Consider the following 13,692-nt stretch of genomic DNA (forward strand, 5'->3'; position numbering starts at 1 on the left):
AAGGCTGGGATATGCTCTGCTGGCTGCAATCCCCAAAATTTCCAGGGAAACACCCATGATCCCTCAAGTTTTGGCTTTTATATTTTTTATATTCTGTGCTGCTTTAGTGTGTGGGTCTGAGCTTCTCATGATGGGATGGTGAGCTCTGTGCACAGAGCAGGGACACAAAACAATTCCTGCTCCAGCTGGGCACCAAGGACAAATGATCCAAACCTCAGCCCAGGAGCACAAACACCGTGGGCTGGAGAGAGAAAAACAAGCAGGGTGGGACTGATGGGCTGGAGCTGGAATGGGAATGAACTCCAAGGTGCCAATGGAGCAGAACTGATCCCAGGGAGAGCCCCGGGAGCGCTCGTGCATTTTGGGGCCAGTTTGGGTCATCTTGGGTTCATTTTGGGGCCATTTTGGTTCATTTGGGTTCATTTTGGGACCATTTTGGGTCATCTTGGGTTCATTTTGGGACCATTTTGGTTCATCTTGGGTTCATTTTGGGGCCATTTTGGGTCATTTGGGTGCAGCTCTGGCTGGACTCTGCTGCTGCCCAAGGTGGATCCATGGAGGAGACCCTTTGAATAAATCCCTGATTTATTCTGGAACTCCATCTGTCCTAGGTCAGATTCTCAAGGCCACTGGGACACTGAAATTCCCGCTCTCTGTGGGGTGTAAATGTTGGCAAACCCAGATTTGGCTGTTGCTAAACTCCGTGGAGCTGATGGGTGAGCTCAGGGAAGCCCAGATCCCAAATCCATGGTGTGAGGAAAGGGCTGTGTGTGCACAGGGAACCACAGGAGACACTTCCCTGCACAGTCAAGGCTGCAAACGCAGCTGCTGGGATAAAAGCCAGGGCTAGCCCAGGGCTGGGTGGCATGGATAGCACACAAGGATTCTTGCAGATGTGGTTTTTAAACTCATGGAGGCTTTACAGAGCTTAGCCCCTCGCTGTAAAAATAAAATCAAACTCTGTTATGTAACTTGTGGCAGGCACATTCTTCTCTCAGGATTTTTCATAGAGGAGCACAGAGGAAAGAAAGAGAAAACAATTTCTATTTCTGCTCCTTGTTTTTCCCATGTGGAATGTGGTTGGAGAATTGTTTCCCTGGGGTGATTGCTGGGTTGGATTCTGGTGAGGATTGTTTGAGCTGATGGCCAATCCAACCCACCTGGGGCTGGACTCTGGAGAGGGTCATGAGTTGTGAGTTAGAAAAAGTAGGTTTGTAGTTTTAATATCTCCTTTAAATAGCATATTAATGTATTATAGTATAGTTATAATAAAGAAATCATTCATCCTTCTGAACCGGCATCAGACACCAGCATTTCTTTCCACTGGGTTCACCTGCATTTACAATAGTACCTCCCAACCCCTTTAAAGTGAAAAAAAAAAAAAAAGAGAGAAGATTTTAATCTGGAAAACCCCTCAACCATCAAAGTAGTGCAAAAACATCCTAACAAACAACAGCATTTCAAGCAAAGCAAATAAAACCCACACCCTGGCCAGGGGGAATTTACAATGCAGCCAAACTGGGAGCCTTCCCCTCCACCCTCACCTGGGTCTCCCCAGGGGCAGGGCACACCCCGGGGGTTTTGCCTGCAAGTTTTTTGCTGTGGGAGCTCTTCCTCCCCTTTTCCTTTCCCCACCACTGCTGTTTAATGAATAAACCTAATCAATAGTCCTAATAAAGCTTCCCAGGTGGTAGGAGGGTAAGAGACCCCCCATAATTCCCATTTTAGTGGGAGAATTGATTCTTCCTCCAGTGACTCAGCACCCCAGGTCACAAATCTGACTTTTTGTTTGGCTCTGCCTGGTTATGGCCTTGCCAGCGTGGACAGATGTCCCCAGTGTCACATCACCCAGCCAAGGCAGAGAGCTCAGGATGTCCCAGCTGCAGCCTGAGGTTTTCCAACATCCCAGCACCCCATGGAATTGATTTTCCAGGGAATTGGTGGCGTTAATGCTACTTAAATCCACCCCATCGCTTGGCAGGTGCTTCGACGAGCGGGGTTTGGACTGGCTGGTGACCAAGGAAGGGAAAGTTTACCTCAGTGCCTCCTAGCAGGGCATTTCTGGGGGTATTTCTCCTTGGAGAAACGTTTCGTGTGTCCTGGGTTTTGCAGCAAATGTTTTCTGTCTCCAGAGCAACGCAGCTCGGAGAGCTGGAGTGCTCCTCAGGGGGGAAGGAGAAGCAGATTCCCTGGGAAATTCAGCCCTGGCTCCTCTGCCAAGGCCACCAGCGCTGGGAGCAGTGGGTGCCTCTGCACAAACCCCTCTGGGTTGGATCCAGGGTGATCCTCTGGGTCTTCTCCAACCCAAACAATTCTGTGATTCCATCATCGCTGGCCTGAGGTGAGGCTGAGCCTCCTGCTCCTGCTCTGGGACAGCAAAAACTCAGCAACCAACGAGCCCCAAGTGCTCCAGGTTCTCCCTGTCCAGCCTTTTCGTGAACGAATTAAAACCAAAAAGCGGTCTCATGAAGGAAAACTGCTGTATCCAGCAAAGACCAGGGATCAGCAGGCAAGCAGCTCCCCGAGAATCTGATTATTTGCCCCAAAAAATTCCCTTACAGGCACAAAGGTCCTCCCCCTGCTTTTGTCCCATGTTTGATGGAGATAGGGATAAACAGGGAGCACAATCTGCAGCAGCACAGAGAACTGAAGAGGGAAGAGATCCATGTCCAGGATGGCAAGGCTCTGTCCAGAGATGCTCTGCATCATCCACACCCTCCAGGGGATGCCTGGAGAGGCTGCCTGGAACAGAGTTAAAGGAATATTTTTATTCCTTTTTATTTATTAGGGATTTATTAAATAGGGATTTATTAAAGATCTTCACAGGATACACCTTGGGCAGTGCAAGAGCCTGGCTGTGGATGGACTCAAGATGGACTCTGAGTCACAATTTTTCACATTTTTATAAGTTTTGGTCCATTTCCATGTTGGGGTTCATTGTCCAGTTCCAGCTCCAGGTGATGCAGTCCCATCCTCCAGAATTTCTCTCCTCAATTCACTGTTGTTTGCACTTTTTGGGCCTGAAGCTGCCCAAAACCCAAGCTGTCCTTGGTTATCAAGCTGGAAAAGGATTATTTTATCTAACCAAACTGTGAGGAGAACTTGCTAATGCTTTATATGAAGTTCAGAGTCACACACTGATGCAGAATCTGGAAAACATGAAAGCTAAAACTCAAGGCACACAAGGATCTCACCCACCCCTCTCCATGGGAGAAGAGCTTTCCCAGCCCCTGGATGCAGAGCTGAGCTCAGCACTCAGCACAGAGCTGCCTTGAAGGTCCTGAATGCCATTTTTCTGTCCCAGTTTCACGAGGCTGTGGTGAAGAGTTCCCAGCAGCAGCTCCTGGCCTGGCAGGAGCAGCCAAGTGGGAATGAAGACAAAGCTCTGGGAGGCTTTGATGGACGACAGGCAGAGCTGCTGGTGCTCACCCAGCACCCAAACGAGGCCACAAATCAATGCAAAGTGTTTGAACTCCAGAGAGAAAGGGAAAATCAACACATCCATCACACTCTGGCACACATCCACTGGAGCTGGAGCGCTGGCAGAGCAGTGGAGCAGCTGGGTGGATGCAGGCTGGGGTGGGCATCCAAAGGATGGGAGGTCCCCTTTCCTTCACTGAGAGGAAAACACTTCCCAGTCACCTTCAGTGGCACATATTTTCCCTGAAAAAAAAAGGATTTAGCCCCACTTTAAAGAAGGGACACTGAGGGGATGAATCCTCCCCATGGATGAGCTTTGGAGAGGAAGAATAAATTTGGGTTAGGAAAGATACTGGGGAGGAATTCCTGGCTGGGAGGGTGGTGAGGCCCTGGCACAGGGGGCCCAGAGAAGCTGTGGCTGTCCCTGGATCCCTGGAAGTGCCCAAGGCCAGGCTGGATGGGGCTTGGAGCACCCTGGGATGGTGGAAGGTGTCCCTGCCATGGCAGGGGGTTGGAATGAGATGAATTTCAAGGTTCCTTCCAACCCAAACCATTCCAGGATTCTGGAGAGGGATAAGACAGCAGACCACAACCACAGATCCTCACCTTTTTTCTGGCTCTGGAATATGGAAGAGGCTCCCAGGGGGCTCCTGTCCCTCTCTGTGTCCTCACTTCATTAAGGGGATGGAGCTCACTGCAGCCCACGTGTGACTGCAGGCACGGCCTGGAGTTTGTGAAACCCTGCCAAGCATTGATCCTTTCTCCCTGTCAGTGATCAGCATCGTCTGGGGGGTCCTGGGCACACCAATGCAGCTTTATTTCAATTCCAGAGAGCTTGGTTGGTCAGTTTTATCTGACACTTTGCAACACCACAGGGGGAAGTTGTCTTCTGCCCAGCCTGGATGTCTGAAACACCAAAATGTTCCCCAGCCTCCTCCTTCTCCCAGGCTGAGCCATCCTCTTCCTTCTGGAAATTCCAAACCACTCACCCTAACAAACAACTGCTGCACCAGGTTGTTTAAGATTATTAAGATCATGGCTACCAGACTGCTCTAAGCATTTCAAAGAGCCTAAGAACAAGGAGCAAAATCACAAAAATCAGATTTAATGAGGAGGTTCTTAATAGTGGGAGTCATTTAAGGAGACTTTCCCACCTGGCAGAAGTCACTGGACTCTGTCCTGCAGATTCAGTCTGTCTGCACACCCTGCTGGGCACTGCCAGCCTGCTCCTACTTTGTCATGGCTGTGACCTGGCTTTGCCCAGAAAAATGCAGAAGTGCACATTTGGATTTATCACAGAACCATGGAATGGTTTGGGTTGGAAGGAATCTTAAAGCTCATCCCATTCCAACCTCCTGCCATGGGCAGGGTCACCTCCCACTGCCCCAGGGTGCTCCAAGCCCTGTCCAACCTGGCTTTGGACCCCACCAGGGATGGGGCAGCCACAGCTCCTCTGGGAAACCTGTACCAGGGAAGAATTTCTTCCCAACATCCAATCTAACCCTGCTCCCTTTAACCAGACTGGGAGAGAAAAGCAGCAGGAGCAGCCTCCAGCTCCCAGATCAGCTGGTTTGAATCCTGGACAGAAACACAATGCAGAGATCCACTGGAATCCATAAGAAACACTCTCCTGAGCATTCCCAAGGCTCACCTGGCTCACACAAAGAGACTGGGAGGACTTAATCAGAGTTAAACTCAGATTTATAACCACAAACTCATTTCTAAACCTGCAGCACTTTGGGGTCATTGCCCAGCTCACAAGGTTGGAGCAGAAGCCCTTCAAATTCCGGGGGGATCCAGCAAAAGGGAAAACTTGAAGCAGCCCCCTGGATATTCCCTACAAGGATCAGGAGATATTTTATGGGGAGCACTGGCTCCCTGCTGCCCCTATACTCTTCCTGCTGCAGAGGGCATCAATCCCTCCCTTTTTCCTAAAATCAGGATGCAGCTCTTCTTCTGGATTTCTGCACCCCAGGATTTTTTGAACCAATGTTGGTGTGAAAACAGAAGGTTTGGAAAATGGACTCATCAAGGGTACTGTAAACTCTTGGATTTAGGGAGCAGGTTTTGTGCCAGCCACCAAAGCGTGACCAGAGATGCTTCAATGATCCCAAATAATTCCCTTTTAATGGGCAAAAGGAGAGCTGGTGCAAACTGGCCAAACATCTGGCAGGGAGGGTGAGGTGAAGTTCATCCTGCCCCAGGGTGGGAAAGGATCTTCTGGAGCTGTCTGGGAGAACACAGGGGCTTCATCCAAAACATCCAAATCCTTGTCTGTGACATCTCCTTCTGGCACCTCTCCAAACTGGCCCCTTCCAGGCCCAGGGGTCTCCTTCTCCACAGAAAATGCACCCAGACCCCCAGGGTTGCAAATTACAACAGCTCTGGGTGCAAAGAAAAGGCAATTTTGTTGTTTTACTGAGAATTTGAAATTGCAGGAAGCTCTGAAATCTGTAAAACAGGGCTGTGCTCCATTCTCAGAGACATTCAGCCAGAGCCTCTCCCCACCATGCCCAGGCTCACCTGCTGATATTCACTTTTTGCCAGCACAGAGCCAATAAGGAAAACCAGTGAATATCAAACCAGTGAATATCAAACCAGTGAATATCAAACCAGTGCCCAAAAAAACAGTGCAGGACAAACAGTGGATATCAAACCACTGAATATCAAACCAGTGAATATCAAACCAGTGCCCAAAAAAACAGTGCAGGACAAACCAGTGCAGGACAAACTAGTGCAGGACAAACCAGTGAATATCAAACCAGTGAACATCAAACCAGTGCCCAAAAAACCAGTGCCCATCAAACCAGTGAATATAAAACCAGTGCCCACCAAACCAGTGCTGAACAAACCAGTGAATATCAAACCAGTGAATATCAAACCTGTGAATATCAAACCAGTGCCCAAAAAAACAGTGCAGGACAAACCAGTGCAGGGCAAACCAGTGCAGGGCAAACCAGTGAATATCAAACCAGTGAACATCAAACCAGTGCCCAAAAAACCAGTGCAGGGCAAACCAGTTCAGGACAAACCACTGAATATTTAACCAGTGCCCACCAAACCAGTGCCCATCAAACCAGTGAATATAAAACCAGTGCAGGACAAACCATTGAATACAAAACCAGTGAACATCAAACCAGTGCCCACCAAAACAGTGAAAATCAAACAGTGCAGGGCAAACCAGTGCCCATTAAACTAGTGAATATAAAACTAGTGCCCACCAAACCAGTGCCCATCAAACCAGTGAATATCAAACCAGTGAATATCAAACCAATGCCCAAAAAACCAGTGCAGGACAAACCAGTGCCCACCAAACCAGTGAATACACAGCCAGTGAACATTAAATCAGTGCAGGACAAACCAGTGCCCACCAAACTTGTGAAAATCAAACCAGTGAATATAAAGCTAGTGAACGTTAAATCAGTCCAGGACAGACCAGTGACCACCAAACCAGTGAATATAAAACTAGTGCCCAAAAAAACAGTGCAGGACAAACCAGTGCCCACAAACCAGTGCCCACAAACCAGTGCCCACAAACCAGTGAACATCAAGTCAGTGCATAGCATTTACCCCAAAACTCTCCCTGAGCACCCCATGCTCCCTCCACCTCAAAACCTGGGTGCTGATCCCCCCAAGCCCAGCCCTCCTTTGCTCCTTATCTCCCTTACAGAAGCCCCCAGTATTCCTCTTCTTATCTGTATCTTAAATCTTACTTTTTAAATGGCTTTCAGCTCTCAGGAACACTCTGAAAATGACCAGAATAAACATTTGCCTTTTTAATCAGAGCACACAGGAGGAGTGACCCCTGGGGAGAGCCCAGCAGCTGTGGCCAGATGTGTCCTCAGGTCAATCCCCAGGAGCAGACAGGCACAGCTCCATCTATTACAGCAAACCAGACAGGGTCAGGGCACAGAGCAAACCAGACAGGGTCAGGGCACAGAGCAAACCCCAGCTCACAATTACACATCCTTTTAAGCTCTGGCAGCTCTGTCACAGCCTCAGAGCAGCCTGAGCAGGCCTGGGAGGTCTTCCCTGGCCTAAAGGACTCTGAACCATGGGGTGGTTTGGGTGGGAAGGACCTTAAAGCTCATCTCGTTCCCAAACACCTTCCACTACCCCAGCCCTCCTAGCCCTGACCTTCCCAAACCACAGACTGGGTTTGGTCACCCTGTTCTGGAAAATGAGGAAATTTCATCATGGAAATGCAACTTTGCCACGCTGAATGATCTCTGTCCCATTTTATTTGTGGTGGACAAACAGCCCTGGGCTCTTCTGCACCCTCTGCTCTGACTGCAGAGTCCTCCTCACATCCCTGGGGTGGAATTTGTTCAAGCAGAGGAATGGGCAGAGGGGGTCAAAGGAGGAATTCTGTAAAAAACAAGCAAACAAACAAACACAAAAACAAACAATCAAAAAAACCACAAAACAAAACCAAAAACCCAAACAAACAAAAAACCACAAACAAAACAAAACCAAAACAAACAAACAAAAAACAAACAAAAAGAACCACCAAAAACAAACAAAAAAACCCCACAAAAACAAAACAAAAAAGCAAACCAAACCAAACAAACAAACAAAAAAACGACCAGTCCCCAGGCTGTTCCCCAGGAGCTCCAAAGCTGGGATCAGCAGGGCCCTTGAGTGCCACCCTCCTGCCCTGAGCTCAGCCCTGGCTGCAGAGCTCCTGGTGGAGGGAAAAGCCTCACTCAGCCTCGGGAGAGTTTTGGGAGAGCTGTAACTAATCCCCTCCACCCCTGCAGCCCAAACTTCAGTGCCTGATGCTTTCCCATTTTACCTTTAGAGCTCCCTTCCCATCTCCAGGGGAAAGTTTGGGGTGTGTGGGGAGCCCGGGGGGGACCCTGGCTGCCCCATCCCCTCCTGCCACCCAAGCTGGGGGAAAAACTGGAGAAAAGAACGTGCTGAGAGATTTCCAGTGTGCTGTCACCATGGAAACCCCTTCCCCAGCATCCCAGGGATGCTCACGGTGGCCACAGAGCCCTGGGAGAGCACCTGGGCTGGGAATGGGCAGGGGAAGCAGAACTGCTGTGGCAGGCACGTTCTTCTCTCTCTTTTAGGATTTTTTCATAGAGGAGCACAGAGGAAAGAGAAACAATTTCTATTTCTGCTCCTTGTTTTTCCCATGTGGAATGTGTTTGGAGAATTGTTTCCCTGGGGTGATTGCTGGGTTGGATTCTGGTGAGGATTGTTTGAGCTGATGGCCAATCCAGCCCACCTGGGGCTGGACTCTCAGAGAGGGGCACGAGTTGTGAGTTAGAAAAAGTAGGTTTGTAGTTTTAATATCTCCTTTAAATAGCATATTAATGTATTATAGTATAGTTATAATAAAGAAATCATTCAGCCTCCTGAACTGGAGTCAGACATCAGCATTTCTTCCCACTGGGTTCATTTACAATAAACAGGGGAGTCCCTGTCCTAAGAGCAGGACAGGGTCATGCTCCTGTTGGACACGAAATGAGTACACAGAAGTTTGGTTAAGTTTTAAAGAGGAAAATACTTAATTTTATTTCTGACTTCGCAATATGGAATTCTAGAAGTGACAGTGGATTGGAGGATGAAATTGCCACCTCCCCAACCACAAACTAACAGTCTATTAATTCTTTCTTCTCCCAAAGAACAATGCAAAACAATCATTATTTACATGAACAGTGCTTGAGAACTCCACTAGAAATATGTAAACATCAGAAGGGATAAGAAGTTTTATGAGAACTTTAAAACTTTCAAAAGAACTATGAAAGAAACCTTAACACTTTTAAAAATCAGGGCAACAGGGTCAGTCTGTGCACCCCAGCCACGGGGAGTGGCAAACCTGTCTTAGCCCTGGCACTGCCTGGCAGGGCTGGCAGCCCCTGAGGAGCCTGCGAGGACATCCTGGGGGCACGGGGGGAACGGGGCCACCCCAGGGTGCTGCAAACAAGGGGTCAGAAGGAAATTCCCTTTAGTCCCATCCTCTGGAGTTACCCACCAAGGGGAGTCTGCCACAAAGCCAGGAGGGCAGGGCAAGGAAAACACTCCGTGAAAATATCTGCTCAGCATTACCTGCTGCAGCTGGGATCCATCACGGTGCCCCGGTCCCTTCTTCACCCCATCCTCGAGCCAAAACCACCCTGGGCACAGCAAAGCGCCCCAAACTCACAGGGTGCTCCCAGGGAGTCCTGCAAATCCCGTTCTGCTTCCCAGGAAAGGTGGAGGAAGGATGGAGGATGGATGGCACATCCAGACCCCACCATCGCAGTCTCCCTCTCCTCCACCACCTCCAGCAGCTGCTCCCACGTCTTTTGCAAAACCAGGTCTGCAGGAAAGGGATTTTGGGGCCACACATCATCTCTTGGAGGTGCTACAGAAACCCTGGAGGTGGCAAACCCCACCTTGAACCATGGTTTTAGGCTCTGTTGTTCCCGAGGGAAACTGAGCTGGATCAGGATCAGAAAACCTACATTCCGAGGTGTTTGACAGTTCTTCAGCACCTTTCAGGATTTTATGTTTGTTTGTTTGTTTTGTGCCACACAGTATTTATTGCATGTTTTACCAAACAAGAAAGATTTAAACAGCAAATGATCAAAGCAAGAGATCTTTTCTACCTAAAGGCAGGCGAGCCAGATGGAGTTAATTAATGAAGATGTTGAGCAAGAGAAGGGCTGGTATGCAAACAGGTTGTTCCCTGAAGTGTCAATTAATCCAATAAACAACTTGTGGGGGTGTAAGAAACGCTGCTTTTGTCCCTTCCTTCCCATTACAAAGGGCTGAGTGAAAACTTTAGTTGTGGCTGTTTCATCCTGGGTTTGAGTTAACAGCACCCAAAAATAATTCCCTGCTCCTTGTGGAAACATCCTGTCTGCATGTCTTGGTCCTGTTGCTGGAGGCAAAAGAGGAGCCAGGGATCCAGAAGCGAATTCCACGCTCAGCCTGCCAGCAAGGGAATTAATTATGGCCAACAATAACAATGTGGACATCACTGCAACAACTGCAGCCAGCCAGGAACCCTCTTCCCCATCAGAGGATAATTCAGGATGTTGTGTCAGGTTTTATTTTGATTCCACAAGATATTACCAGACATAAACCTCTGCGATGCCCCAAGGGACGGCCCCTTCAATCACTCTGCTCTGTGATCCACCCCATAACTCAGGTTTACAGTCCAGCTCTCTGCCACAGATTATTGATCAATTATCTGGCTCGGGCTGCAGCAGGATGGGAGGAAAAGGCAAGGGAAGAGGAGCAGGGAGCCTGTCCTGGGCAGAGCCACAGGGGGTGTTCAGAACTCCTCGGGGCTGCAGGGATGGGGATCTGTGGGAACTCCAAATGTCCCTCAGACATTTTTGGCTGTCCTGGGCCCAGGTCAGAAGCATTTGAGACCCTGGCAGCAGCTGGAAACAGCTGGGATTTGGGGTTTGAACCATGGAATGATTTACCAACCTTGCAGGAAGAACAAGAAATCAGAATTTAGATATTAGAGTAGAAGTAGTTACAAAGTAGAGGGAAGAATTTGTGAGTGCTCTACAGGGGGGTTTTGGTTTTGTACATGGGGGTCAGAGGGTTTAAGATGGATTTGGGATTTGGGCCTGTCCTGTCCTCCCTCTTTCTTCTTCCTCACCTCCATGTTCTTGGTGATGTTGGCACTCACAGATCGGTTTAGAGTAGAAAATCACCATTTAATATAGGTAATAGGCATTGGGAAAAACTGTAACCATGTAACACGTAATGTACCATATAAAAGATAGAAAATCACCATTTAATATAGGCAATAGGCATTGGGAAAAACTGTAACCATGTCACACGTAATGTACCATATAAAAGATAGAAAATCACCATTTAATATAGGTAATAGGCATTGGGAAAAACTGTAAACATGTAACACGTAATGTACCATATAAAAGATAGAAAATCACCATTTAATATAGGTAATAGGCATTGGGATAAACTGTAACCATGTCACACGTAATGTCCCATATCAAAGACAGCAGCAGCCCTGGGTGGGAGAGAAGAAGCAGTCGGGGTCAGAGAGGATGTCAGGGTGTGTGTGTGCCTCTGCCTGAGCTGTGAGCAAACCACAGCAGCCCCAGAAGAAAATCTTTGAGATAACTTGCAATAAACTGCCTTGAGACCCAACAACAGAGACTGCTGAGCCTTTCTCTGGAAGATGGGTTGGAGGAGAGACTTTTCCACCACACGGAGCCACCCCCAACCCAGGGTGAGCTCCAGCAGGGATCCAACAGTGTCAGTGTCTCCCAGCAGAGAGAGGAGGGAGCTGAGGGGGATTCCAGAGCAGAGCAGGGAGTTGGCTCCATCTGCATCCAGTTCATCAGCTGGACATGGGGACAAAACAATGATCCAAGTCTTATTCATGGAAATCCATGGTTTGGGTTGGAAAGGACCTTAAAGGCCACCCAGTTCCCCCCCTTGTCATGGCAGGGACACCTCCCACTGTCCCAGGCTGCTCCAAGCCCTGCCTGACCTGGCCTTGGGCGCTGCCAGGGCTGGAGAATTTGGGAAACCACACCAGGTCCTCCCTGAGGGCAAAAGGATGTTATTTTTGTGCAGAAAAGAAAAGTCTGAAATCTGTTTCTGTGCAGCCTTAGCTGGGTTTTTCCAAGCTCAGGGTCTGAGACACATGGAGATAAATTGTGGGATTCCTTAAAATCCCACAATTTAATTTTTTTTTTATTTAGATTTATTTTTATTCCTTAAAATCCCACAATATTTTTATCATACAAAAAGAAAAAGTAAAAAATAAATTCACAAAAAGTTCTCAACATCTTACAAAATAAATGACACTGCTGGGAAAGCAGCATTCAAACCCTTCTCAAAATGCATGTTGGAAGGGATGGAGGGGGGCTGCAGGAAGAAGGGGCACTGGCCCAAGGGTTTCCAGCTGTAGGTGATGACCAGAGTGTGATACAACCCTGAAATAAAATGATCCTGATGTTTTCCTTCCCTGTGTCTCCGACATTTCTCAGAACAAACGGGTTTAGAGGAACCATACCAAGCACAAACACCAAATAAGAGGTTTCCCCTGGGTAAAGAAACCTCCAGGACAGATCCAGACTCAGTGTGTCTCAAAGCAGGAAAGTTCCCAGCTGTGGGATGATGGGGCAGGAATGTGACTGGAAAATGGCCTCGCTCATCTTCATCTCATGTTTCCACCGGTCTGTGCTGGAAAAGGAGGTGGGAGGAAGGGTAGATCTGGATGGATTTTACAGTAGCAGCCCTGTATTGGCATCTCCACAGGAGATCCTCTCCCAGTGACAATCTGGTTTGTCAAGGTGAACATTCCCTCTGGGGCTCCTGAGGGGATGAGGAGATCTCAAAGGTCCCTTCCAACCCCACCCGACCATTCTGTGATTCTGTGAACTTTCAGGTAAAGTTTTAGACCCAAATGGGCTGAGATTTGCTGTGTTATCCCCACACCCTGGCTAGGAAAGGTCAGATTTGTTTTTAGACCTGCTGAGACCCCGTGAGTGCTGTGAGCAGACACCTCCCCAGCCTCCCCGAGCATGGATCCACAACAGCTTTTAAAAATTGTCCTTAAGGAATGAGAAGTTTGGCATAATTTTAAAAATTGTCCTTAAGGAATGAGAAGTTTGGCATTCATACCCTCCTAGGTGGCTGTAACTAGAGAGAATCAACATCAAGCTGCAGCCAAAGGGATGTCCCTGGAGCTTGGAACGGCCTTGGTGATGTAAATTTAGTACACTTACGTGAAGCAGCAGCAATCCTTTGTGTTTCCTTCTTCAGCAATTTGGCTTCTCTCCCAGTCTGCCTTAAAGGGAGATTTCCTGGCCATGGGGACAAGGGCACTGCACTGATGGGTGTCTGAAACCCCAGCCCATGTGTGTTTAGCACCTAAAATTACAGCCCAGGTGTATTGAAACCTGAAACCCCAGCCCAGGTGTGCTTAGCACCTGTAACTACAGGCCAGGTGTGTTTAACACCTAAAACCCCAGCCCAGGTGTATTGAAACCTGAAAACACAGTCCAGGTGTATTTAGCAGCTAAAACCACAGCCCAGGTGTGTTTAGTACCTGTAACTACGACCCAGGTGTTTTTAACACCTGAAACCCCATCCCAGATGTGTTGAACACCTGACACCTCAGCCCAGGTGTGTTTAGCACCTGAAAGCCCATCCCAGGTGTACTGAACACCTGAAAACCCAGCCCAGGCGTGTTTAACACCTAAAACACCATCCCAGGTGTAGTGAACACCTGAATCCCTAGCCCAGCTGTGTTTAACACCTGAAACCCCAGCCCGGGTGTGTTTA

The sequence above is a fragment of the Lonchura striata genome, chromosome 1A (genome assembly GCF_050655825.1).
Source record: "Lonchura striata isolate lonStrDom1 chromosome 1A, ASM5065582v1, whole genome shotgun sequence".
NCBI lineage: Eukaryota > Metazoa > Chordata > Aves > Passeriformes > Estrildidae > Lonchura > Lonchura striata.